Genomic DNA, 23880 nt, shown 5'->3' on the forward strand with positions numbered 1-23880 from the left:
GAAAGATAATGACTGTGAAGCCAAGGCTGGTGAGGAATTGCAGTGTGGGAACAGAACAGAGAGTGCAAGTTCATTACTATTTGGATGATGGGGGCAAAAGGTGGAAGCCTATGATATTAAAAGTTCTGTAGGTAAAGCAGAAGGCTAAAGAACAACTCAAATCTGACAAATATGGTTGCAACATAATCTACTTATTGTATTCAATAAATTTCTGACTTGCAATCTCTTTAAACAACAGTCTTTTGTAGAAACTCAATTACCAGAACAACTTTAATTTATATAGCACATTTAATATAGTAAGGTCTTTCAGACTGATTATCAAGTAAAATCAAACCAAATAAGGAGATAACAGGAGAGATGACCCGAAGCTTGGTGTAAGCAATGTCTTAAAGGAGGAAGAAGAAATAGACAGGCAGGGAGGTAAAGGGAGTTAATTCCAGTGTCAGGGGCTTTGGTAGTTAAAAGCACAGCTGCTCTTGGTAGAGTGACAGAAAATTGAGAATACTGGAGAAGATTACAGAGGGATGCTCTTGAGGCATTTTTTTAAAAATGGCTTTCCAGGACCAGGAAACAATATAGTACAAGGTGAGAAGTGAATGGGACTTGGCACTTTTAGGAAATGGAAAACAGAGTTTTGGATAAGTTCAAGTTTTTATAGAGTGAATGATGCCAAGGCTTGCCAGCAATGCACTGAAATAGTCAACTCTAGAAGTAACAATGGCATGCATGAGTTTCAGCAGCAGATGAGCTGAGGCAGAGCCAAGTTGGATAATGGAACATATTATGATCAAAAGCTTGACTCAGCACCTAATATGACTGCAAGGTGCTGAGCAATCTCATTACGCCTCAGTCAGTTGTTCAAAACAGGATGGAGTTATTGGTAGGAAATGAGTTTCTAGCAGTTACTGTATCTTTCTGTTGTATTTGTGTGTTTTGTCTTGACTTAAACTGTCATTAAACTCAACCCACCATTTACGCAATATTCCAGGTGTGGTCTCACCAAGCCCCTGTGCAATTGCAATAAGACATCCTACTCTTAAATGCAAATCATCTTCACTATGAAGGCCAACATACCATTGCCTTCCTCACCATCTGCTGCACTTGTGTGCTTACTTTCAGCAATGGTTGCATGTATCCCTTTATTAATCTATCACCATTCAGATAATAAACTGCCTTCCTGTTTTTGCTACCAAAGTGGATAACCTCTCACTTATCCATACTAAATTTCATCTGTCATGCATTTGCACAGTCAATCAACTTGTGCAAATTACACTGAAGCATCTGTGCAGCCTCCTCACAGTTCACCCTTCCACCCAACTTTGTGTTGTTTATAAACTTGGGAGATATTACATTGATCAGGGAACAGAATGAGGGAGCAAGGTGTGCATCTTGTCAGCAATGTAAGCTGACAGTGAATAAAGACATAGGTGGGAAACCAGATAAAGAACCAAGTGCTTTTTGCAGATGGGGTTGGAAAACAGGAGTTTTGATTGGTGGCATAGGAGGACAGAGGGAAGCAGCTGAACTTCCAGTTGTGACATGAAAAAAGTCCATGTCTCCTGCACTTGTTATAGCTGAGGATGGAGGAGAGGGGAGAGGAGTTAAGAGACAGTTTGTAATACAAAGAGGCCAGGGGTTTCTTAATTTTCACATTTCCAGACAAAGCTGGAATAACGAGCAGTGTTGGCAGGGAACAGCAAGTTGCAAAAGTACTTTGTAGCACAGCCAGATTTGGCTATAAAATGTCTATACTAATTGTCCACCGAAAAAGTCCAAATCTGTGTCCTGCGGATTTAGGGAGTGATGTTGAGCATTTTTTTTTTGTTCACTTAGACATCACTAGCTGACCAGCATTTTGTTGCCCATCACAAGGTTGTGGTGAGCTACCTTTCGGAACTGCTGCAGTCCACATGATGTAGGTAGATCCACAATACCCTTAGAGAAGGAATTCCAGGATTTTGACCCAGTGATAAGAAGAACTGGCAATATATTTCCAAGCTAGGATGGAGAGTGGCTTTGAGGGGAACTTGTAGGTGGTAGTGTTCCCATGTAGCAGAGCAACAACCGAGGTTACTGGGAAATAATAGGTTTACTGGGTAGAGATGAGTTTGTGATTACCTTACATTTCTCAGTATATAGACCTAACCTTCAACAATATTTTCAATCCTGACTCACTTTGCACTTTAAGGAAAGCTCAAGACATTTACTGAATTCTTGGTATCCACACAGCCCTTGCTGTGGTTCTCTGTGGCGTAAGTTTATGAATAAGACTCCCAGATATGAGATATTTTGTACAAAAACACCAGATGCCAAATTGTTTACTTTCCTGGCCTAGTTTCCCACTTCCCATTACAATACCAACCTGGCTATCTTGTTTCACAATGCAGCAACAAAAGGAAGTCAAAAGGCACCAGCACACATCCTATAACCCACATCCCCCAACTGAGCAGAAATGAAAAAAAAATCAGTTACGTTGTGTACACAAAGTTCATTGCCAGATGTTTTAGGATTTAATTTTTTGTAATTCCTAACTATAGGTCAAATTCACAATCCATCCACAAGTAAAAAGCAAAAGGTTAGTCATAAAAAAAACTAGCCATTAACTTGTATATACGCATACATGAGTAAGGTGTATTTACGTGCCCATGAGGATGACCATCAGTGGAATGTACAGAAAATGGGAGCCTGCGACCGTGAGCAGTACAACTGTTAACAGTCCAAAGCAGGAGCAGTCACATTGATTTGAAGGTGCCAGATTGACTCAGCACGGTGGTAGCAGCCTGGAAGCATTCGCAGCACAGGGCCACAGGCTAACTGCGACCCCTAGCAGCACGTGGCGGAGGGGTTAACAACAATCGTTAGCTGCCCCCAAGGCGGGAGGTGGGCGTGATAACGGCAACCATTAGCAATGCTAAACAGTGACAGGGGGACTATGAGCAGTACATGGTGAAAGTAGCAGGATGAGGGATACTAGCCCGCCAACATCACCAGCACGTGGAGTGGGAGATGTTGGGCGGGGTGCGTGAATAGCCAAGTGTTGGCAGGTAGGAGGTTGGGTGCATTAGTCAGTGACCATTGACACTTGCGGGGGGGAGGGAAGAGGGTGAAGCGTGATTCATCGTGGGGGAAGATGGTCATGAACCCATGATATTCAGAAAAGGAAGGCGATGCGGGATGAGGTTGTAACCTTCGGCGGGGGGGGGCGTGCTGTTGGTGCGGAGGGGTATGACTGTTGGGAGAGGGCGAGAAGGGTGACAGCGCGTGGCCGTTGGGAGGGGGCGGGAAGGGTGACAGCGCGTGGCCGTTGGGAGAGAAGGCGAAGATCTCCCGGGTGGGTTTCTCTTTCTCTCTCTGTGCTGGGGAGGTTGCCGCAGCCCGGGATTGAAGTCTGCACCTGCTCCCTCCGCGTTTCACATAGCAGTCCCGAAGACAACTCACCCCCTGTTCACACATTAAAACAGATCACCAAACACCGACAAAAAGAAATCACACCGGGTAATTTTAAAACAGGACAGATTACCTCCTAAAATACTTTTAAAATGAAAACTTAATTTTCCCATATTTCACATCTATTCTAAATCAAATGCGGGGAAAAATATTTTTGAACAGACTCTAATTAACTTCTAGGTCATCTATCGGGTAAACAAACTCCACTTTCTCCCCTGCAGGTAGCCCGTCTCCTTTGACTAGCCTGCCGCCAAACTTTTTATGTGGTTTGCGCCGATCAGAGGTTGTCTGAGGGTCTCGTCTCCTTTCTTCCGCTTCAACTTTTACATGTCATTTCCTGCAACATGGTGGTCAAGGCAAAGAGACGAGCGAGACTCCCCAAAAAATATATTCCCAACATCAGTAAACAACTTCTTCCTCGCTTCTGACTAGTGAAATCTGCAACGCGGTCGGCGGCAGCAGCAGCCAAAAGCAGCGACAACGACTGACGCCTACGGAAACCCCACGTTACTCGGCACGGAAGATTTGTTTTTTTTTCCCCAAGAAAACATAAAGAAACAGTGGGGAGGATTTATATAGCGATCATCAATTTATTTTCGCAGAGGTAAGTGAGCTGCACTAAGCCAAGGCGGCAAACAAAAAAAAATGGCTCGCTGAGAGAACAAGCTCGCCAGCGGCTGCCATTTAACGGAATTTTTTTTGGGTAAAATTAAGAATTGTCTTTTTAGAAACAAAACTGAGCTATTGCAGACTTGTCCTCTATTTCCACCCCCCCGCCCGTTGTTGGAAGCTTCAGTTGATTACTTGAAAGTGTTCGCGGATATTTTATTTGATACAGAATGTAGATTAATCAATGGCTGTGGATGGTTGCCCACTTTGCGGGGAGGTGGGGGAGGCGGGAGAAAAAGGCAGCGCTCAACCAAACCTGGCAAGGGGCAGGAGGCAGCGTGATTGACAGCAGAGTGAACCAATGGGGAGGCAAATTGGATGGCTCGTGGCTCGGAAAGGAACGCGCTGATGTCACCGAGAGGCGGGTACCGCGCGGTGCTGAGGTCAATGCCTATGACATCATGAGTTTGGATTTTGTACCCATTTTAAAAAAGACACTCCTGAAGTTCAGGATCTGTTGACTCGCGTTTTTCTTTCTTGGTCACAGTTCCATGGCTCAACTTGTTGCGGGGGTGTGGATGGCATTTTACACGGAATTGTTGAAAGAACTTGAATCTTGTTGAGTATCGTGCAGATTAATACAGCTGAGTGGAAATGTCTTTAAACTCTTCGTCCACTAGGGTAGTGGGAATGGAAGTATTTAATGATTTCCGAAGGTAGTTGGGTGGATGTTTGACGGAGCTAAGCTTGTAGGGTTTGCAAGGATCTGGCTAAGGGAATGAGACTCATTGGATTGCTCCATGGAGCGCTGTAATAGACTTGACAAGCTGCGTGACATTTGTCATAAATGACTCCATGATTAAATAACTACTGCGTATGTAGCGTCTTAAATAATTACTGGATTGAGTCAATACAAGTTTTCTCTTTTAGTTAACTTAGGGTGTCAAGGGAATGGAGATGGGTGAATGATGGGAGGTACAAATCCAAGACAGCTCTGTCATAACCAAACATTGTCAGAATGGAAATAAGTCATCTTAAAAACATAAGAAATAGGAGTAAGAATGCCTCCCTTTAGGCCTATTCTGCTACTCAATTGAATTATGACTGATTTTCTACCTTTTCTTCCTTGATGACCATCATATCCCATAATTAGCTTAGAATGCAAAAATCTGTCAAATATTTACCTTGAATATGTTCAGTGAGTATTTATATCTCTCTGGGGGTAAAAGAAGGAAAAAAAAAACTTGTTTCTTCTTGCATGTTCTTGCCAACTCACTTACTTTGTCTAGATTCTTGGATACTTTGCACTGTCCTTTCATCTAATTCATTGATCTTGATGCCTTATGGGGATAGCAAATAAAATCAGCCTCACTATCACTGGATTTGCAACACAATGAACTTAAAACATTTAATGATTCTCAAAATTGCCGAGTTGTTCCTAACCAGACTTTAAGAAATAACAGATATCAGACAGCAAGGTTGTAACTTAAGCAGAAATTGACAATTTATTTTTATTACTATAACTAACAGAGCAAAGGTAAATAATAAGGTAATTAATTAAGATCTGATTTAAACCCAGTAGTCTTTAATTGTAACCCTTGCACTGACAGACAGACACAGTTCAGAGATAATTTAAAAAAGATAACAAGAGTTGTATTGGCTAGTTCAATAACCATTTCAACAATGAGTACCAAGCCTTTCTGAAAACCCTTGATGGATGCCTTGTATTCCATACACATCAGATTGTATCTTGCATGAATTCTGAAGTCATCAGTCAAAGCAAGCAGCTTCCAGCAGGCTCCAAGGAATATTCACTTATTTCTTATAAACTGGGATTATTTTTTTCAAAGCACTCAACAATTGTTTATAAAACTAGAGAAAGAGTCAACTCCAACACAGCTTTCCAGTTCAGCAGCTTTCAACACACAGCCATCTGCTAAAAAAAGGTCAAAACTCGTTTTGATCTATGGTTTCTTTTTCTTTGTTCATATTCTGTGTTTGGCTGGCCAGCACCAGCCTCCCCTTGATTGATCAAAATAACATCCAACCAGCTACCAGTCCTTGAGCTGGTGCTGAAACGTCTGCAGTGTTCTTAGAACAATAATTAACCTGCACTTATCTTTTCAGGCAAGTTCCCATATGCAAACATCAGTTTGTTTGTCCTCTCTCTTCTTTCAAAATAATCTGCTTTTCAAAATTCGATTCTCAACTTCAGCTCACAATTCCAAACCAAAAATGAGAAAAAAAGAGTAAAAGCATTGATGGTCTCAATATTATTAAGGATGTAACTTTAGCAGAACATGGATGAACAACAGGGCATTCTAATTAATATTCATGATCAAAGACCAATCTTCTTTGGTGACAAATGCTCACTCTTACACTGACAATTAAGGGATTAAAAAAAACTGTTTACCAGTTGATCATTGTTGAAACAGTTAATGGCATGCCTCATTAAATCCTTGGATGATGATTTGTATTCCAGGCACGTAGGAATGTATATCTTGCTTGAATTTCTAAACCACTAGTCAATGCAAACAGTTTTTGCAGACCTCTAGAGTTTTTAATTTATTTGTTACAGATTAGGGTTGTTTTCTAGAACTTACAACACGTCGATAACTGAGAAAAATTAGAGACAGCAAATCCATTAAGAAAATGGTCTAATCCAGCAGTTTCCAAAGTAAAAACTGCCTCTTGTCCAAAACTCGGTCAGAACCAGTTCACTGTTTGTTTTCTCTTTTTTAACATTCTGTGTGATTGGCTGGCCAGCACTGGTTCCCCCTTAATTGACCAATGCAACATTTGACCAGCTATTAGTCCTTGAACATAAAACATCCTGGTGCTGAAGCATTGTAGAACGATAATTAACCTCGAGTCCTGGAGTCATTCAGTGTGGAAACAGACCCTTCGCTCCAACTTGTCTGTGCTAACCAGACATCCCAATCTGACCTAGTCCCATTTGCCAGCACTTGGCTCATATCACTCTAAACCCTTCCTATGCAGGTACACATCCAGATGCCTTTTAAATGTAATTGTACTCGTCTCCACCACCTCCTCTGGCAGCTCGTTCCATATATGTACTACCCTCTGCATGAAAAATTTGCCCCTCAGGTCCTTTTTAAATCTTTCCCCTTTCACCTTAAACCCATGGCCTCTAGTTTTGGACTATCCCACCTCAGAAAAAGAACTTGGCTATTCACCTGATTTGTGCCTGCATGATTTTATAAACCCCTCAGTTTTCAGTCCAGGGAAAAAAAAAATCCCCAACCTATTCAGCCTCTCCCTGTAACTCAAACCCTTCAGTTGCGGCAGCATCTTTGTAATTTTTTTCTTCACCCTCTCAAGTTTAACAGCATCCTTGCTTCAGAATGGTGACCAGAATTGTACGCACTAGTCTAAAAGTGACCTTACCGATGTCCTGTAAAGCCGCAACATGACATCCCAACTCCTATACTCAGTGTTCTGATTAATGAAGGCAAGTGTGCCAAACGCCTTCTTTACTACCCTGTCAACCTGTGACTCTATTTTTAAGGAACTATGCACCTGCACTGTAGGTATCTTTGTTTGGGAACACTCCCCAAGGCCCTACTATTAATTGTAGAAGTCCTGTCCTGGTTTGCTTTACCAAAATGCAACACACCATATTTATCTAAATTAAACTCCAGCTGCCACTCCTTGGCCCATTGGCTGAAGTACCGTTGTACTCTGAGATAATTGTCTTCAATGTCTGCTACACCGCCTGTTTTGGTGTCATCTGCAAACTTCCTAACCATGCCTCCTATATTCCAATCCAAATCATTTATACAAATGATGAAAAGTAGTGGACTCAGCATTGATCCTTGTGGCACATTGCTGGTCACAGGCCTCCAGTCTGAAAGGCAACCCTCTACAACCACCATCCTCTATCTCCTACCCTCAAGCCAATTTTGTATCCAATTGGCTAGCTCCCCCGGACCCCTTGTGATCTAACCCTACTAACGAGTCTACCATGCAGAACCTTGTTGAATGCTTTGCTGTAGTCTATATGGACAGCATCTACAGCTCTCCCTTCATCAATCTTCTTTGTCACTTCAAAAAACTTATGGTAAGACATGATTTCCCACACACAAAGCCATGTTAACTGACCTAATTAGTCTTTGCCTTCCTAAATGTATGTAAATCCTGTCCCTCAGAATCCCCTCCAACAACTTACCACCACTGAAGTAAAGTTTACTGGTCTATAATTACCTGGCTTTTCCTTACAGCCTTTCTTAAATAATGGCACCATGTTAGCCAACCTCCAGTCTTCTAGCACCTCACCTATGGCTGTCGATGATACAAATATCTCAGCAAGGGTCCAGCAATCTTTTCCCTAGCTTTCTGCTATACTCCCTGTACACCCATGACCGTGTAGCCAAATTCCATATGAACCCCATCTACAAGTTTGTTGACGACGCCACCGCTGTAGTCCAGATATCAAACAATGATGAGTCAGAATACAGGAAGGAGAAAGTGCTTTGTGTCGTGGTGCAATGATGACCATCTCTCTCTCTCTCTCAATGTTGGCAAAACAAAAGAACTGATCAATGCCTTCAGGAAGAAAGGAGGAAGACAAACCCTGTCTACATCAACGGAGGTGAGGTGGAATGGGTTGAGAGTGTCAAGTTCCTAGGAGTGATGATAATCATCAGTCTGTCCTGGACTTTCCATGTAGATGCGATGGTCAAGAAGGCACAACAACACCTCTTCTTCCTCAGGCAGTTTAGGAAATTTGGCATGTTCATAAGAATCCTCACCAACTTCATCATAGAATCCCTACAATGTGGAAACATGCTATTCAGCCCACCAAGTCCACACCGCCCCTCCGAAGAGCATCCCTCCCAGACCCATTCCCTTAAGTCTAACCCGGCAAACCTAAACATCCTTGGGCACTATGGGAAATTTAGCATGGCCAATCCACCTACCCTGCACGTCTTTGGACTGTGGGAGGAAACTGGAGCACCCGGAGGAAATCCACGCAGACACGGGGAGAATGTGCAAACTCCACACAGACAGTTGCCCTATGCTGGAATTGAACCCGGGTCCCTGGCGCTGTGACGCAGCAGTGCTAACCACTGTGCCACCCTTTTACAGATGTACCATAGAAAGCATTCTATCCGGGTGCATAACTGCTTGGTATGGCAGCTGCTGTGCCTAGAACCATAAGAAACTACCGAAAGTTGTGTGCATAGCCCAGACCATCACGGAAGCCAACCTCCCATCTGTGGACTTCATTTACACTTCTTGTTGCTGCAGAAAGGTTGCCAACATCATCAAAGACCCCTCCCACCACAGTAATACTCTGTCCCAACCTCTTACATCAGGCAGAACGTACAGAAGTTTGAACACACATCAACAGATTCAAGAACTACTTCTTCCCTGCTGCTATTAGACTGTTGATTAGATCTCTCTAATTTCAAATCTAATTGCTTTATGCATCTCCTGTACAGCTGTAACCTTGTATACCTTGCTCAGTCTAAGCACCCTATGATCTTTATGTCATTGTTTGGTATGATCTGCCTATACTGCTCACGAAACAAAACTTTTCACTGTACTTAGGTGCGTGATGACAATAAATGGAATCAAATCATATCAGCTTCCCACAAAGTTTTGGGAAACACCTGATCAGGTCCTGAGGAAGTATCTATGTGTTTTAAGACCTCCAGCACCACCTCTCTAATATGAACTCTTTTCAATACATTGCTGTTTATTTCCCTAAGTTCCCTAGCTTCCATGATCTTCTCCACAAGTAAATACTGACATGAAATATTTGTTTAGTATTTCACCCATCTCCTGTGGTTCTATACTTGGATGGCCTTGTTGAACTTTAAGGGGCCCTATTCTCTCTATCGTTACTTTTTTTTTGCCCTTAATGTACTTATAGAATCTCTTTGGATTCACCTTAACTGTATTTGCCAGTGCTATCATTTCCCCTTTTTGCCCTCCTGGTTCTTTATACTCCTCAAAAATTGATTGTAGGGAGGCTATTTGGAGATTCAGTCAATCGCAGCCGTCTAAACTCGTCATATACCTCCTTTTTCTTGACCACCGCCTCAATTTCTCTAGCCATCCAGCGTCACCTACTAGCCCTGCCCTTAACCCTAACAGAAACATACTGTCTTGGAATTCTTGTTATCTCAATTTTAAAGGCCCCCCAGTTACCTGCAAATAGCCTCCCCACAATCAAGTTTTGAAAGTATCTGCTTAATACCATCAAAATTCACCCTACTCCAATTTAACTTTTTGATCATTTCTGTCCTTTTCCATAACTATTTCCTAAGCTAATAGAATTATGAACACTTGCCCCATAGTGCTCCCCCACTGGCACCTCAGTCAGTTGCCTTGCCTTATTTCCCAACAGAAGGTCAAGTATTGCTGTTTCTCTAGTAGGTACATCCACACGTTGAATCAGAACATTTTCTTGTACGCACTTAACAAATTCCTCTCCATCCAACCCCTTAACACATTGGCAATCCCAACCTGTGTTTGGAAGGTTAAAATCCCCTACCATTATGACTCTATTATTCTTATAGCTGAGATCTCCTTACATATTTGCTTCTCAATTTCCCGCTGACTATTGGGGATCCTATAATACTATCCCAACAAGGTGATCATTCCTTTCTTATTTCTCAGTTCAACTCATAACTTCACTGGACAATCTCCCAGGATTATCCTGCCTAAGTACAGCTGTAATTTTATCCCTAATCAAAAACCCCACTCCCCTTCCTTTCTTTCCTCCCTTTGTATCCTTCCTATAGCATCTATACCCTGGAACATTAAGCTCCAGTCCAGTCCATCCCTGAGCCACGTTTCTGTAATAGCTATGATGTCCCACTCCATTTCCATGTCCCCAACCATGCCCTAAGTTCATCTGCCTTACCTGTCAGGCCTCTTGCATTGAAGTAAGTACTGTTTAATTTATCAGTCTTAGCTAGTTCTCTGCCTTGACTATTTGATTTGCTCCCCTTTTCTATGTGCCAGCCTCAGCCTTTTCTCTTTTCTCACTATTGATTTGGTTCCCCCTTCCAATTAGTTTAAAGCTTCCCAAGTAGCACTAGCAAAACTTCCTGCAAGGATATTGTCTCCTTTCAGCTCAGGTGCAACCTGTCCCTCTTATGTAGGTCTTGTCTACCCCAGAAGAGATTCCACTGGTTCAAAAATGTAAATCCTTGCCCCTGCACCAGCTCCTCAGCCATGCATTCATCTGCTGTATCCTCCTATTCCTACTCTCACTAGGCACTGGTAGTAGTCCAGATGTTACGACCCTCAGGACCCACATTTTAAGCTGCGTTATTTTTTCCAGGTCAGTTACCAGAGCAAACATCAGTTTTTGTCTTTTTTTTAAACAAACTGCTTTTCAAAGTTTAACTCACAACTTTAACTCTCAAAATTAAAAAAGCAGTAAACTAGTGATAGCCTCAATGATATGGTTATAAATAACTGAAGTCCAAGCACTGATCCATGCAGTATCTGACAAATTCAGTCTGCAAACGTGACTTGTTTAATCCTAACCTCCTAATTTAAATCCTTTAATCAATTCTCAATCCGTGGTGATGTATTAAACCCAATCACGACGCCTAGCTTTCAATAATAACTTATTCTAATTTTTTTTCAAAATCTTTTTGATGCTTTCTGAAGGTCCAAACATGGTACATACATTAGGGAACCTGAGGGGCAACTTTTTTACACAGCGGGTGGTTCGTATGTGAAATGAACTGCCAGAGGAAGTGGTTGATGTAGGTACAGTTATAACATTTAAAAGACATTTGGACAGTTGCATGATTAGGAAAGGTTTAGAGGGATATCGGCCAAATGCAGGCAAATGAGACTAGTTTAGTTTGGGAAACTTGGGCAGACCGAAACGTCTGTGTCTGTGCTCTGTGATTCTATGACTTTGACTGTACCACAGCCACCATATCCTGCCTATTTTCTTGGCTAATTATATCTGAGGATACATTTAATTGATCTGTCAAATGCAATTTCCTTTCATAAATCCATACAGACTCAGCCTAATCATGGTATGATTTTCCACATGTCCTGTTACCACATTCAATTTTAAAAAACCTAGCATTTCTCTATGACTACTGTGACGTGAACCAGCCTATAATTCCCTGTTGTTTGCTCAAAAAGATTTTGGGTATTCTAATTGATGTCTCGGTTTGGTGGCATTTCTGATGTCTACTTAAGCATCAGGTATAACAATAGACTACCAGAGAGTTCTTTGACAGAGAAAAGTAACAGTAACAGCAGCTACATTTTTAATACAGGAAGGGTATGGAAACTGGAATAGGATATTTAACCTCTAGTCAGTTCCACCACTCCACTAGATTTCAACTCCACTTACCCACTTTAACCTTGCCTCTTTGCTGCTGATCTTCCATTTAGTATAAACTTAACTACACTTCAGTCTCTGCTGCCTTTATTCTAAACAGTGCAAGTTCCTTTCATCCATCACCAATGCTTGCTCCCCTGTTATTCTCTTAGATCAGCAACACCTTGATTTTAAATTCTCCTCCTTGTTTTTGAGTTGCTCTACGACCTCGCCCTTCCTTATTGCAGTGACCTACTTCAGTTCTACAATCTTCTTGAGATTCCAATTCTGGCCTGTTGTGCATCCATGATTTTAATTGCTCCACTATTGATGTCCTCCAGTCACTGAGGAAGTAAGCTCTAGGTTTTCCTCCCTAAACCTCTTACACGCTTCCCTGTAAGTTGCATAGATACCCAAATGTTCCTGGGGAGGCCACACATGCTTGGCCCTTTAAGTGAACAAACTTGTGTGGTTGCATAATAAATGCCTGTGAATTTAAATAAATCACTATGCATCTAAACACATTTAGAGGGAGCATTGCAGTAAAGTCCTTGGCATCCCTTCTCTATTTTAAGACCTTCATTGACATCTACCTGTTTAACCAAGCTGTTGGCCATTTGCCCTAATAACTTTGGTTTGGTTACATTTGAAGTAAGATCATAAGACATAGGCATAGGAACAGAAGTAGGTCGTTTTGCCCGTTGCATCTGCTGCACCATTCAACGAGACTGTGGTTGATCCGATAATTCTTAACTGCACTTGTCTGTATTTTCCCCATAATCCTTGATTTCCTTACTGAGTAAAAAAAAAAGTCTATCTCGCCTTTAATATATTTAAGAACCCAGCTGCAACAGTGCTTTGTGCTAAAGAAATCTACAGATTCACTTTTTGAGAGAATAAATTGTACAAGGCCTGGTTAGTACGTTTGCGGACAATACCAAAATTAGGGGCATAGTAGACAGTGAAGAAAGTTTTCCAAGATTACAAAGGGATCTTGATCAAATGGGTCCATGGGCTGAAAAATGGCCGATGGAATTCAATCTGGATAACAGCGAGGTATTGCATTTTGGTACAACAGTCAAGGGTAGGGCTTATACAATTAATGGTAGGGCCTTGGGTAGTGTTGCAGAACAGAGTGACCTAGGGATTCACGTACATAATTCTTTGAAGTTTGTGTCACGTATAGATGGGATGGTTAAAAAGGCTTTTAGCGTGCTTGCCTTCATTGCTCAGTCCTTTTGAGTACAGGAGTTGGGAAATCATGTTGAGGTTGTACAGGACATTGGTGAGGCCTCTTCTGGAATACTATGTTCAGTTCTGGTCACCAAGTTATAGGAAGGATATTATTAAGCTGGAGAGGATTCAGAAGAGATTTACCAGATGTTGCTGGGTATGGAAAGTTTGAGTTACAAAGATAGGCTGGAACTTTTTTCACTGGAGTATAGAAGGTTGAGAGGCGACCTTATAGAGATTTATAAATAATGAGGGGTATAGACAGGGTTAATGGTAGATGGCTTTTCCCTAGGATGGGGGATTTCATGACTAGAGGACACATTTTTAAGGTGATAGGGAAGAGATTTAAAAAAAGACATGAGCGGCAAATTTTTAATGCAGTGGGTGGTTCACGTGTGGAATGAACTTCCTGAACAGATGGATGTGGGTGTAATTACAATGTTTAAAAGACATTTGGATGAGTTGATGAATAGGAACAGTTTGGAGGGTTATTGGCCAGGACCGGGCAGGTGGAATTAGTTTAGATTGGCATTATGTTTGTCATGGACTGGTTGGACCAAAGGGTCTGTTTCTGTGCTGTATGACTCTATGACTATGACGATGACTGTGTTTCAAATGTGTGACGTTTTATTCAGAGATTATGCTTACTGGTCCCAGACTTTGCTACAAGGGGAAACAACCTTTCTGCATCCGCTCTGTCAGATTCTCTAAGAATCTTCTGTGCTTCAATAAGGTTGCCTCTCATTCTTTTATTTTAAGCGAGTACAGATGTAATCTACCCAACCTGTCCTCGTAGGACAGCCCCTCCATACCTGGTATTATCCTGGTGAGCCTTTGCTGGACTGCTTCCAATGTCAGGATATCTTACCTTAGCTAAGGTGCTAAAAACCTATCACAGTATTCCAGCTGTGTTCTGACTGGTGCTTTGCATAGTTTTAGTAAAATCTCGCTACTTTTATGTGCCATCGAAATAAGGACCAACATTCCATTTTCCTTCCCTATTACTCATTGAACTTGGATGTTAGCTTTTTGTGATTCATGGACAAGGACACCCATATCCCTCTGTTCTGTAGCTTTCTGGAGTCTTGTTCCATTTAAATAATATTCGGCTCATTTATTTTTCCTCTCAAAGTTCATAACGTCATATTTCCCTATATATATTCAATCTGCCAAGATATTATTGTGTACAGTTCTGGTTGCTAAATTTTAAAAATGAAACTGTATGATGCATTGGAGAGAGTCTATCAAGAAAGGATGGCCAGTGTCTCCCTTTTCTCTTGAAGGCTGAGGGAATACCTCACAGCGTCCTTTAAAATTTTGATTAATTTTGATGGAGCAGGCATAGGGAGTGTGTTTGAGCTTGTGTAGGGGAGCAATATGAAAAACTATCAATACAAGATGGTTACTGTAAAATGAAATGCAGAATTCAGAAGAAATGTCTTCATCAAGGGAGTAAAATTTATTGTCACATGGAATCGTTGTGAATAATATAAATACAACATAATATAATAATACATTACAATATAATATAAAAGCTGGATAACCATATGAGTGAGAAGAGAATGGAAGGTTATACAGTATTGATCAAATTAGATTACAAAGGCTGGGATTCTTAGAGTCTAAATAATGGCATAGATTGGTTAGGCTAAAAGGCTGTACATATTAGTTAATTCAGTGTAACAATCCCTATTTGGCTTGTCTTCAAATTTGGTTTTGTAATATTCCCATGAAGTGCCTTTGAAATATTTTGTCAAGTTAAAGGCATGATGTAAGTGCAAGTAGTTGGCAGCTGATGATACCTGTAGGTAAAGTCAGAATGAGAAATGTCTTCTTTGAGGGTCATTGTTTTTGCAATTCTGTTCCCCAGGGAGTTTTGATCTAAAAGAGAGTCAGGTTTTATGAAGGCAGGCTTTAAAATGAAGTTAGGCCAAATATGAAATCAGCCATAAGCTACTATAATGGGATGATGGAGCAAGTTCAAAGGACCAATAGCATGATCTTGTTGCTATTTCTTATGATCTAATGACTTAGTAGCAATTGAGTAACGCCCTGATATCACTGTAGCCTGCTCAAATTTTAAATTATACATTTTAAGTCAGTATATTGTTGATTCTCTCATCACAATATTTGTGATTTTATCAGTTTTCTCGTTGGCATTTAAAAAATTTTGTTGACAGTTTAAAGTGTAGAACTTGGGTTTGTTTAATAGATAATGGTGTAGTACCCTGGAATATCAGTACTTCATGCTCGAAACTTACACACAGTGTTCTCAAATTAAATAGAACCCATTTGAAGTAGAGGCAGAAAATGTAAAATCATTTCAGGTTGTTTCTGGAGGATTGGCAGTCATTTGCACGAGCTGCGGTCTCGCAGTTGCAGGAGCCAGTTTAAATATTGCATTTGTGGTGGCCTGTCAACCGGTTGTATATCTGCCCTGCTAACTGGAAATATTCTAATCTTTGGGAGTAGGTAGGGAAACAGAGCAGGGAAAACAAATAGGTGCAATTGGAAATGCGGTTAACTTGTATCTAAACATTATTGTTAAAAATCATATGTAAGCCAATACTTTCTATGATTGTTCCAAAAATATTGAAATGTGGATGGCACAATAATGCTGAAAACATGTTGGGGTGTAGACTTCCAGGGGTGGGGAACAATGAAGCTCACTACTGCTAAGAAGCCCGTAAATGTCAATATGTTCATGATGCGACATAAGGATAAGAGTTCTTATGTGATTTCTTTCAGTCCAGATGATAGAGCAAAAGACTGCTTATTAATTGCCCATGATTGTAATCTTCAAATTAATTTCACAATATGGTATAAGATGAGTGAACCTGCATGAGCAGCCTCCAGCCCGGAGTGCAAACAGTCTTTCAAAATTCAGTTTATTGAGCATACTAGTCTGCAATGCACCTCCTCAACTGCTTCAGCAAAAGGCCCCAGCACGGGACTGGGTCTACTTTGTCACATTACAATATCAGTATTGCATTACTTTATTATGAAGTAACAACATGTTCTGTTGGGAGAAATCAAAGGATGCAACATTGGCTGCTTAGTTTGAAAGGCTTACTTACAGCATCGAATTTTTTTCTTCACCCTCTGTTGTCATCTCCCAAAACAACTGCGGTTGATATCTCATTTGACTTTACCTTGAACAAACAAACAGTAAACTAGCAAACCTTCCCGAACTGTACATGCACAAAAAGGACAATGGTGGTCCAAACAGACAGACAGCTTTACTACGTTAATAAGGGAATTCTGAATTGAAACATTCAGAATTTCTTGTTTGCCCTGGTTAGATTGTCATATTTCCTACAACATTGACCATGCCATGAACAAGGACTAATGTGGTGTTGCGTCTTTGCCATCTCCCACCTGGCTTAAGTTCCATAAATGAAAGATCCTATTACCTCCGCGGTAGACAATTGACTTTCAATTGTAGCATCTAATTCTTCAGGCAACTTGCTTTTAAAAATATCCATTAACCTAGCATATTTTTGGCAGAGATTTTCTAGCAAAAATCCAAACATTTCTAAATTAGCGTGCAAGTATTGCAAGCATAATGCTACTACTGATTTTAATGCTTTCAGCTGAGATGATACACTATAAAGGGATCTCCCTGTCCTAGATAATTTTCAGTAGTACTCCGTGCTCAAATGGTGCTACAGTTTTACAGAGAACCCCTGAAACTATTGCAATTTATGTTAAGTGACATGATTAAAGACAAAATCACATCAAGTGTAAATATGTAACTGCCAAATTTATCTACTCAAACATATGCCACTTGATGTTGAGAGAACTTCTGTTTCTGACCAAAATATTACTGAAAAGGTTTTGGTATGTAGAGTTAATTAGGTTTGTTTGTTGATTAGCGTTTCAGGCCACCTATTGGAGGATTTGTAGGTGGAAGTGTTTTTTTTAAAAGAAGTAATTTATCTTTCCATTATGTGTAGGCAGCCTTTTGTGATTAGAAAAGGTTTTTTCCACAAACTAATAGAAGTATCAGGTTTTCGGACCTAAATTTTACATGAAGTCTTGGTCATCATCTGTATTTCTGTTCTTCATTTCTTGCTTTCATTTCACAATGCTGTGCTTATGTGAATAACCCTTTAGTACTTTTTCAGATGACATTTCTTCATGTTCTTGTTAAGATTGCATTCCAGTGTGCAGGCATCACAACTGAACCCAACCCTTTTCCATTGAGATCTACATGCATATACATTCTGGTGGTGGTAGTGTGTTACAGAAATCTCCAGAAGTGCATGTTGTTGTTGTGGCACTGAATAGTGAGTGACCTGGGGCGAAAATCCTGACCAACGTTTTCCAATACCCTATTCAACTAACCACATGGTCCTTTCCTATTCCTTAGTTTCTAGTACATAGACGTTTAAGAAGGTAAGTTGTGAAGAGGACATAAGGAGGCTACAGAGTGATGGATTGTGAATGGATAAATATTTAGCAAATGCACATTTTCTTGCAATATGCTGCAATTTTGGTAGAAAGAATTTTTAAAAATGCATGTTATCTTAATGGTGAGAGATTTCAGAAGTCCAAGACACACAGATTTGGATGGCCTTATGCATGAATTGGAAAATGTTAATATGCTGATAGAGAGCAATTGGGAATAATTAATTGTGGGAGGAATTGAATACAGAAGTAAGGCAGTTACACTTCAGAGATAACAAAGTGTGGAGTTGGAGGAACACCGCAGGTAAGGCAGCATCAGAGGAACAGGAAAGTTGACGTTTTGCTTCTAATTTGTCTGTCCTATGTAGTAGTACAGAGGCCAAGTCTAATGTTCTGGGGATAGGGGTTCAAATCCTGATGTCAGCTGATGGAATTTAAATTTAATTATTGAGTATGGAATTTATTGCTCATTTTTGAATTATGCCATAAAATTGCCAATTGTCTTAAAAATCCATCTTTAATTTCATTCAATCATGGGATATAGGCATCATTGGCTAGGTCAGCTTTTGTTGCCCATAAGAAGCTGGTGGCAGTACATTTGTTGCAGGTAGGCTCATAATACCAGGCAGGAGGGAGTTCCAGGTTTTTAACCCATGACTCTAAAGCTCCAGCGATACATTTCCAAATCAGTGTGTGGCTTGGAGGGGAACTTGCAGGTGGTTGTACTCCCATATATCTGCTGCTTTGTCTTTGTAGGTAGTAGTGGTCATGGGTTGGGAAAGTGGGTGTATGAGGAGGCTCGGTGATTTTCTGCCATGCATCTTGTAGATTGTACCCACTGCTGCTACTGAGAGTGGATGGATATAAAAAATTAACTTTTGGAGTTTATATTTTGAACTAGTGGTTTGTGTGTTTTGGTTTATGCATTTGAGGGGGTTTAATAAGCAATTTGCTAGTCTTTTTGGAAGCAGATTTTTAAATCAGTACATGTGAGAGAGCAGCTCCTGGGATAACAAGGGGAGTTTGTATTGTGAGAATTTTACAACTGAAGAGAGTAAACATTGAAAGACGACAGCCTGCTCTTGGTTTAGAAATATCAAGAAGTAGTTTTCTTTTAGTTGGGGGAAAAACCTTTCCATGAATTGGAAAACTTTTAGTTTCAGTTTGTGGAAGACCTTGCTGAGGGCAGTTAAGTGTCAACCACATTGCTGTGGGTATGGAGTCACAGATAGGCCAGACCAGGTAAGGGGATAAGAGGACTAAAAATGCACAGTGTATGCCAGTTATGGTCTCAGCAAGGTTCTGTACAGTTGAAGTTTACTCCTGTACTCAAACACTTCTGTGATTTTAAGAAACCCAATGTGGTGATTGGAATGAGGTCAGCCAGGTGGATCTCATAGAATATGATTTCCCTGATTGGGGCTGTTAGCCTGGTACAGTCATGGAGCCCTGGCTGACAGATATAAACAGGAGTGTCAGGGCTTCTGTTCAGTGTAGGAGCCGGCTCTGTGCTAGCTGGGTCAGTGTCATGTACTATGCACGTGTAAATAAAGAATGACTTGGTGACAGAATACTGACCTTCATAGAGTTATTTCAATGGGGACGAGAGTTGGATTCATGGCCTGAATTGAGTAAGAATTTATAGGTTGATATCCAGAGCAGTGCACACCCAGGAAGGTCCACCTACATGTGGTTTGGAACAGTTGAATTGCTTAGCAACATCCTAATCAGAACCAATCAAAATAAACGTCTGGTTAATTGTCATGTACTACACACGTGTAAATAAAGGATGACTTGGTGACAGGATACTCCTTCATGGAGCTACTTCAGTGGGGACGAGAGTTGGATTAATGATGTGACTGTACAAAGCGCCTACTCACTGAAGCCCAACTGGACTTCAAACAGACACTACAACTTGGTTTTGTCATTAGAAAATGCAGCAAGTGGAGCTTATGAATGACAAGGTATGCCGATGGAAGTGAACTCCCTCGCCATACCAACAGAGCTTGGGATACACCACTTGAGTGAAGGTGGTTGCATAGCATCACTGGGGACATACCCTGAATGGAGGGTCCCTGGGTCAGCCAACAGCAAAATCCCAAAATAAAGCAAAGCCTTAGCCACACGGTTAAATTTTTTTTTTGAGGATCTATGCTGGCAGGCCATTCTAGTTACTGCTGGTATGTGGACTCATGACGGCAAAAGAGTCTCACTAGGCCTGAATTGAGTAAGAACTGATAGGTTGGTATCTAGGACAGTGCACCCCCAGGAAGGTCCATCTACAGCTGGTTTGAACAGTTGAACTGCTTAGCAACATCCAAATAAGAACCAATAAAAATAAACTTGTGGTTAATTGGTCACCCCATTCTAATGGAGGTTGATACTGGCATGACCATTTCACTGATTGTGGAGCTAGTCTTTACCAAAATTTGATCTGGACTCTAATCTTTGAGTTTGTTTAAGACCTTGGCTTGAATGAGAACCTATACCAGGGCACCTTTACAGATTAGGGGTACAACTTCTGTTCTGGTTTCCAGTGAGAAACAGCTGGTTCAGTTACCACTGATTGTAGTAAAAAGCTTGGTCCAAGCTTGATGTGGTGAAATTGTTGGAGGAAGATTCACCTAGATTGGCTCAATATTTCTCGATTAGAAAATGGCTGCCTGAGTGAAGTCCTATTTAAATAACCAAAAGTTTTTTAGGAAGCTCTAGGGACTATCGAAAGGGCCAAGGCCATTTTGCATGTTGACCAAGAAGCAATTCCGCGATTCTGCAAGGACCACCCAGTGCCATTTGCCTTAGGTGCAAAAGTAGAGGCAGAAATCAGGAGGCTGGAAAGCGAAAGAATTATCAAACTAGTACAGTTTGTGGAAATCGCTGCATGCATTGTACCGATTGTGAAGCCCAATGGGTTGGTTCACCTTTGTGGGGATTTCGAACAGTGAACTGCTTTTTACAGCTGGATAAATATGCTATCCCTTGCATAGAGGGCTTACACACAAAACTGGTGGGAGCTTGGGGGTGCGCTGTCCTTCACAAAGCTGGACATGAGCCATGCGTACCTGCAATTGCAATTGGATGAGGATTCCCAGAGTATGCTACAATTAATACCTGGGTGTCCAACTTGGGCTATGGTGTCGACAAGATTGGGTTACGCCTTTTGGAAAATAACGTGAGGGTGATCAAAGGTGTCCTGGCTCCCACATCTGTACAGGAGCTGGGTCTTTCTTTGGGTTAGTGAATTATTACAGAAAATTCATACAAAATATGGCCTCCATCCTAGCATCCGTACATTTGCTATTTAAAAAGAAACAACCTTGGAAATGGCCTCGTAGCCAAGATGTAAACCTTTAGGGAAGTGAAGAAGCATCTATCATTGTCTAAGGTTACCTTTTTGTTCCTTCTCTAAGCGTGTTCTTTGCTCTTTTGTTACCATGCAGAAGCAGGATAAGAAGCAAGGGTTTTTCAGAATTGGACCCTAGTCACTTGAACATAGGTGAAGATTGTTAACTTTGATAGATATTATCTATCAAGAAGATGATTTATTGACTGTTTATGAGGCATAGTCAGATGTTTATAAATTTAGAAAGACTGAAGTACCATGGAAAAGTACATAATGATGTGTAAGACACCCGAAATTTCATTTGGAAATTCCCCAGCTGGAATGTTGTTATTAGTCTGTGCCAAAGTATCAAGTATGGACAAACTTCTAGTTTTGATGGGAGTTAAATTTGTGGAAAAACATACCCTACGAGAATAAATATTGGAATTTCTAGGAAAGCATTCCTTTCCAGCAACATTTGAAGCACAAATTGGACAATGGCATTGCAACAGAAAATGGAGTACGTGATATTAACACATTTGGCAAGACCATCTAGATACGGGTTGAAGGTGACAGTACAAAAGGAGAAATGAGGACAGAAATTTTGAGAATTTAAGTGATTTTGGAAATTGCCACCAGAGACAGAACCCTGGAAATGCTCAGTGTGTAATCAGTTGATGTTTCAGGTGCAATTCAAAATACCATTATGCCATGAACTATTCCAAATAGTACAATAAAGTATCTGAAATTAAACCTGTAAAGGATGATTTGGAGAAAGAACATGGAGGTAGGGATCAAGGAGAGGGCATTGTATTGGTTGCAAGGAATTTCAGCCCAGTAATAAATGTGTTGGTGTCAGAGTCTTTCATTGTGCAGTATTATGTAGTGGATGCCTGTGTACAGTGCATAGAATAAACTGGGTAAAATGCTACCTAACCTCTTAGTAAGAATTTGAGAGTTCTGTTAGAGTGCAATGAAATACTATTGTTATTGAGGAGACCATTGATGAAGAAAGCACAGATGAAACTGGATATGGCATTGTCAAAGTTTATTATATTTTGAAAACCTGAATCAATTTACATAATCAGGACACTATTATTTTTGTTTACTGGAACATAACCTCTCTAACTAAAGGAATTAAAGACATATTAATGATTATCAGGAGTAGAAATGTAGATGTCATAAAGTCAATTGTGTTAAAAATTACATCAGTAATTTGACAGTCTGTCCTCTAAAAGGTTAAACAATTTAGTAAAGGATGTGGGTATAAGGATGGAGAGTATCATGAGCTCATAGAAAAGATAAATGGTAAATGCGAAATTTGTAAGAAATACCAAAAAACACCATCACAACCTGTAGTATGTCTGTGCTTGGCAAGAGATTTCAATGAGATAGCGGCTATGGATTCGAGGATATGAGATAAAGAAAATAAATTTCCTTTTTACATTTTGTATCAGGGTAGGTGATGACCTAGTGGTATTATTGCTAGACTATTAATCGAGAAACTCAGCTAATGTTCTGGGGCCCCAGGTTCAAATCCCACCATGGCAGATGGTGGAATTTGAATTCAATAGTTTTAAAAAAAGAAACCTGGAATTAAGAATCTACTGGTCACCATGAAATCATTGCCGATTGTCAGAAAAACCTGTCTAGTTCGCTGATGTCCTTCAGGGAAGGAAATCTCCCACCCTCGTCTGGTCTGGCCTACATGTGACTCCAGACACACAGCAATGTGGTTGACTCTCAATTGCCCTCTGAAATGGCCTAGCAAGCCACTCGTTGTACCAATCGCTACAAAGTCTCAAAGGAACGAAACTGGACAGATCACCTGGCATCAACTTAGGCACTGGAAATGACAGTGGCAGAAACAGCCTTGTCAACCCTGCAAAGACCTCCTCACTCACATCTGGAGTTTAGTGCCAAAATTGGGAGAGCTGTCTCACAGAATAGTTAAGCAACAGCCTGACATTGTCTGTAAGGTATGATTCTGTGAGTAAGACTATGTCCCAGACACCACCATCACCATCCCTGGATATGTCCTGTCTCACTGGCAGGACAGATCCAGCAGAGGTGGCGGCACAATGGGGATACAGTCAGGAGGGTGTTACTCTAGAGTCCTCCAACATTGACTCCAGACCCCATGAAGTCTCATGGCTTCAGGTTAAACATAGGCAAGGAAACCTCCTCCTGATTACCACATACTGTCCTCCCTCAGCTGACGAATCAGTACTCCTCCATGTTGAACAACACTTGGAGGAAACATTGAGGATGGCAAGGGCACAAAATGTGCTCTGGCTGGGGGATTTCAGTGTCCACCACCAAGAGTGGCTCAGCAGCAGCACTACTTATCGAGCTGGTTGGGCCCTAAAGGACACAGCTGCTAGACTGTGTCTGCAGCAGGTGGTGAGGGAACCAACAAGAGAGAAAAACATATTTAACCTCATCCTTAACCAATCTGCCAGCTGCAGTTGCATCTTCCCATGACAGTTTGGGAGTGACCATCGCACGGTCCCGCCTTCGCATTGAGAATAACTTC

General features: G+C 41.0%; 1 protein-coding gene across 5 annotated transcripts in view; it reads left to right on the forward strand.

Moving 5' to 3' along the window:
* Positions 1 to 2998: 2998 nt before the first annotated feature.
* Positions 2999 to 23880, forward strand: part of prdm11 (PR domain containing 11) — a 153046-nt gene continuing 132164 nt past the window's right edge. For 3 of the 5 annotated variants that reach the window (XM_020511733.2, XM_048606846.1, XM_048606845.1), the window contains exons 1-2: positions 3115 to 3179; positions 3669 to 4051. The gene's annotated coding sequence lies outside the window, so the exon portion shown is untranslated. Of the gene's footprint in view, positions 3045 to 3114; positions 3180 to 3668; positions 4052 to 23880 lie in introns of those variants that run through there. The other 2 variants (XM_048606844.1, XM_020511736.2) reach the window with 2 other exon arrangements.

The sequence above is a fragment of the Rhincodon typus genome, chromosome 17, assembly GCF_021869965.1.
Source record: "Rhincodon typus isolate 14 chromosome 17, sRhiTyp1.1, whole genome shotgun sequence".
Taxonomy (NCBI): domain Eukaryota; kingdom Metazoa; phylum Chordata; class Chondrichthyes; order Orectolobiformes; family Rhincodontidae; genus Rhincodon; species Rhincodon typus.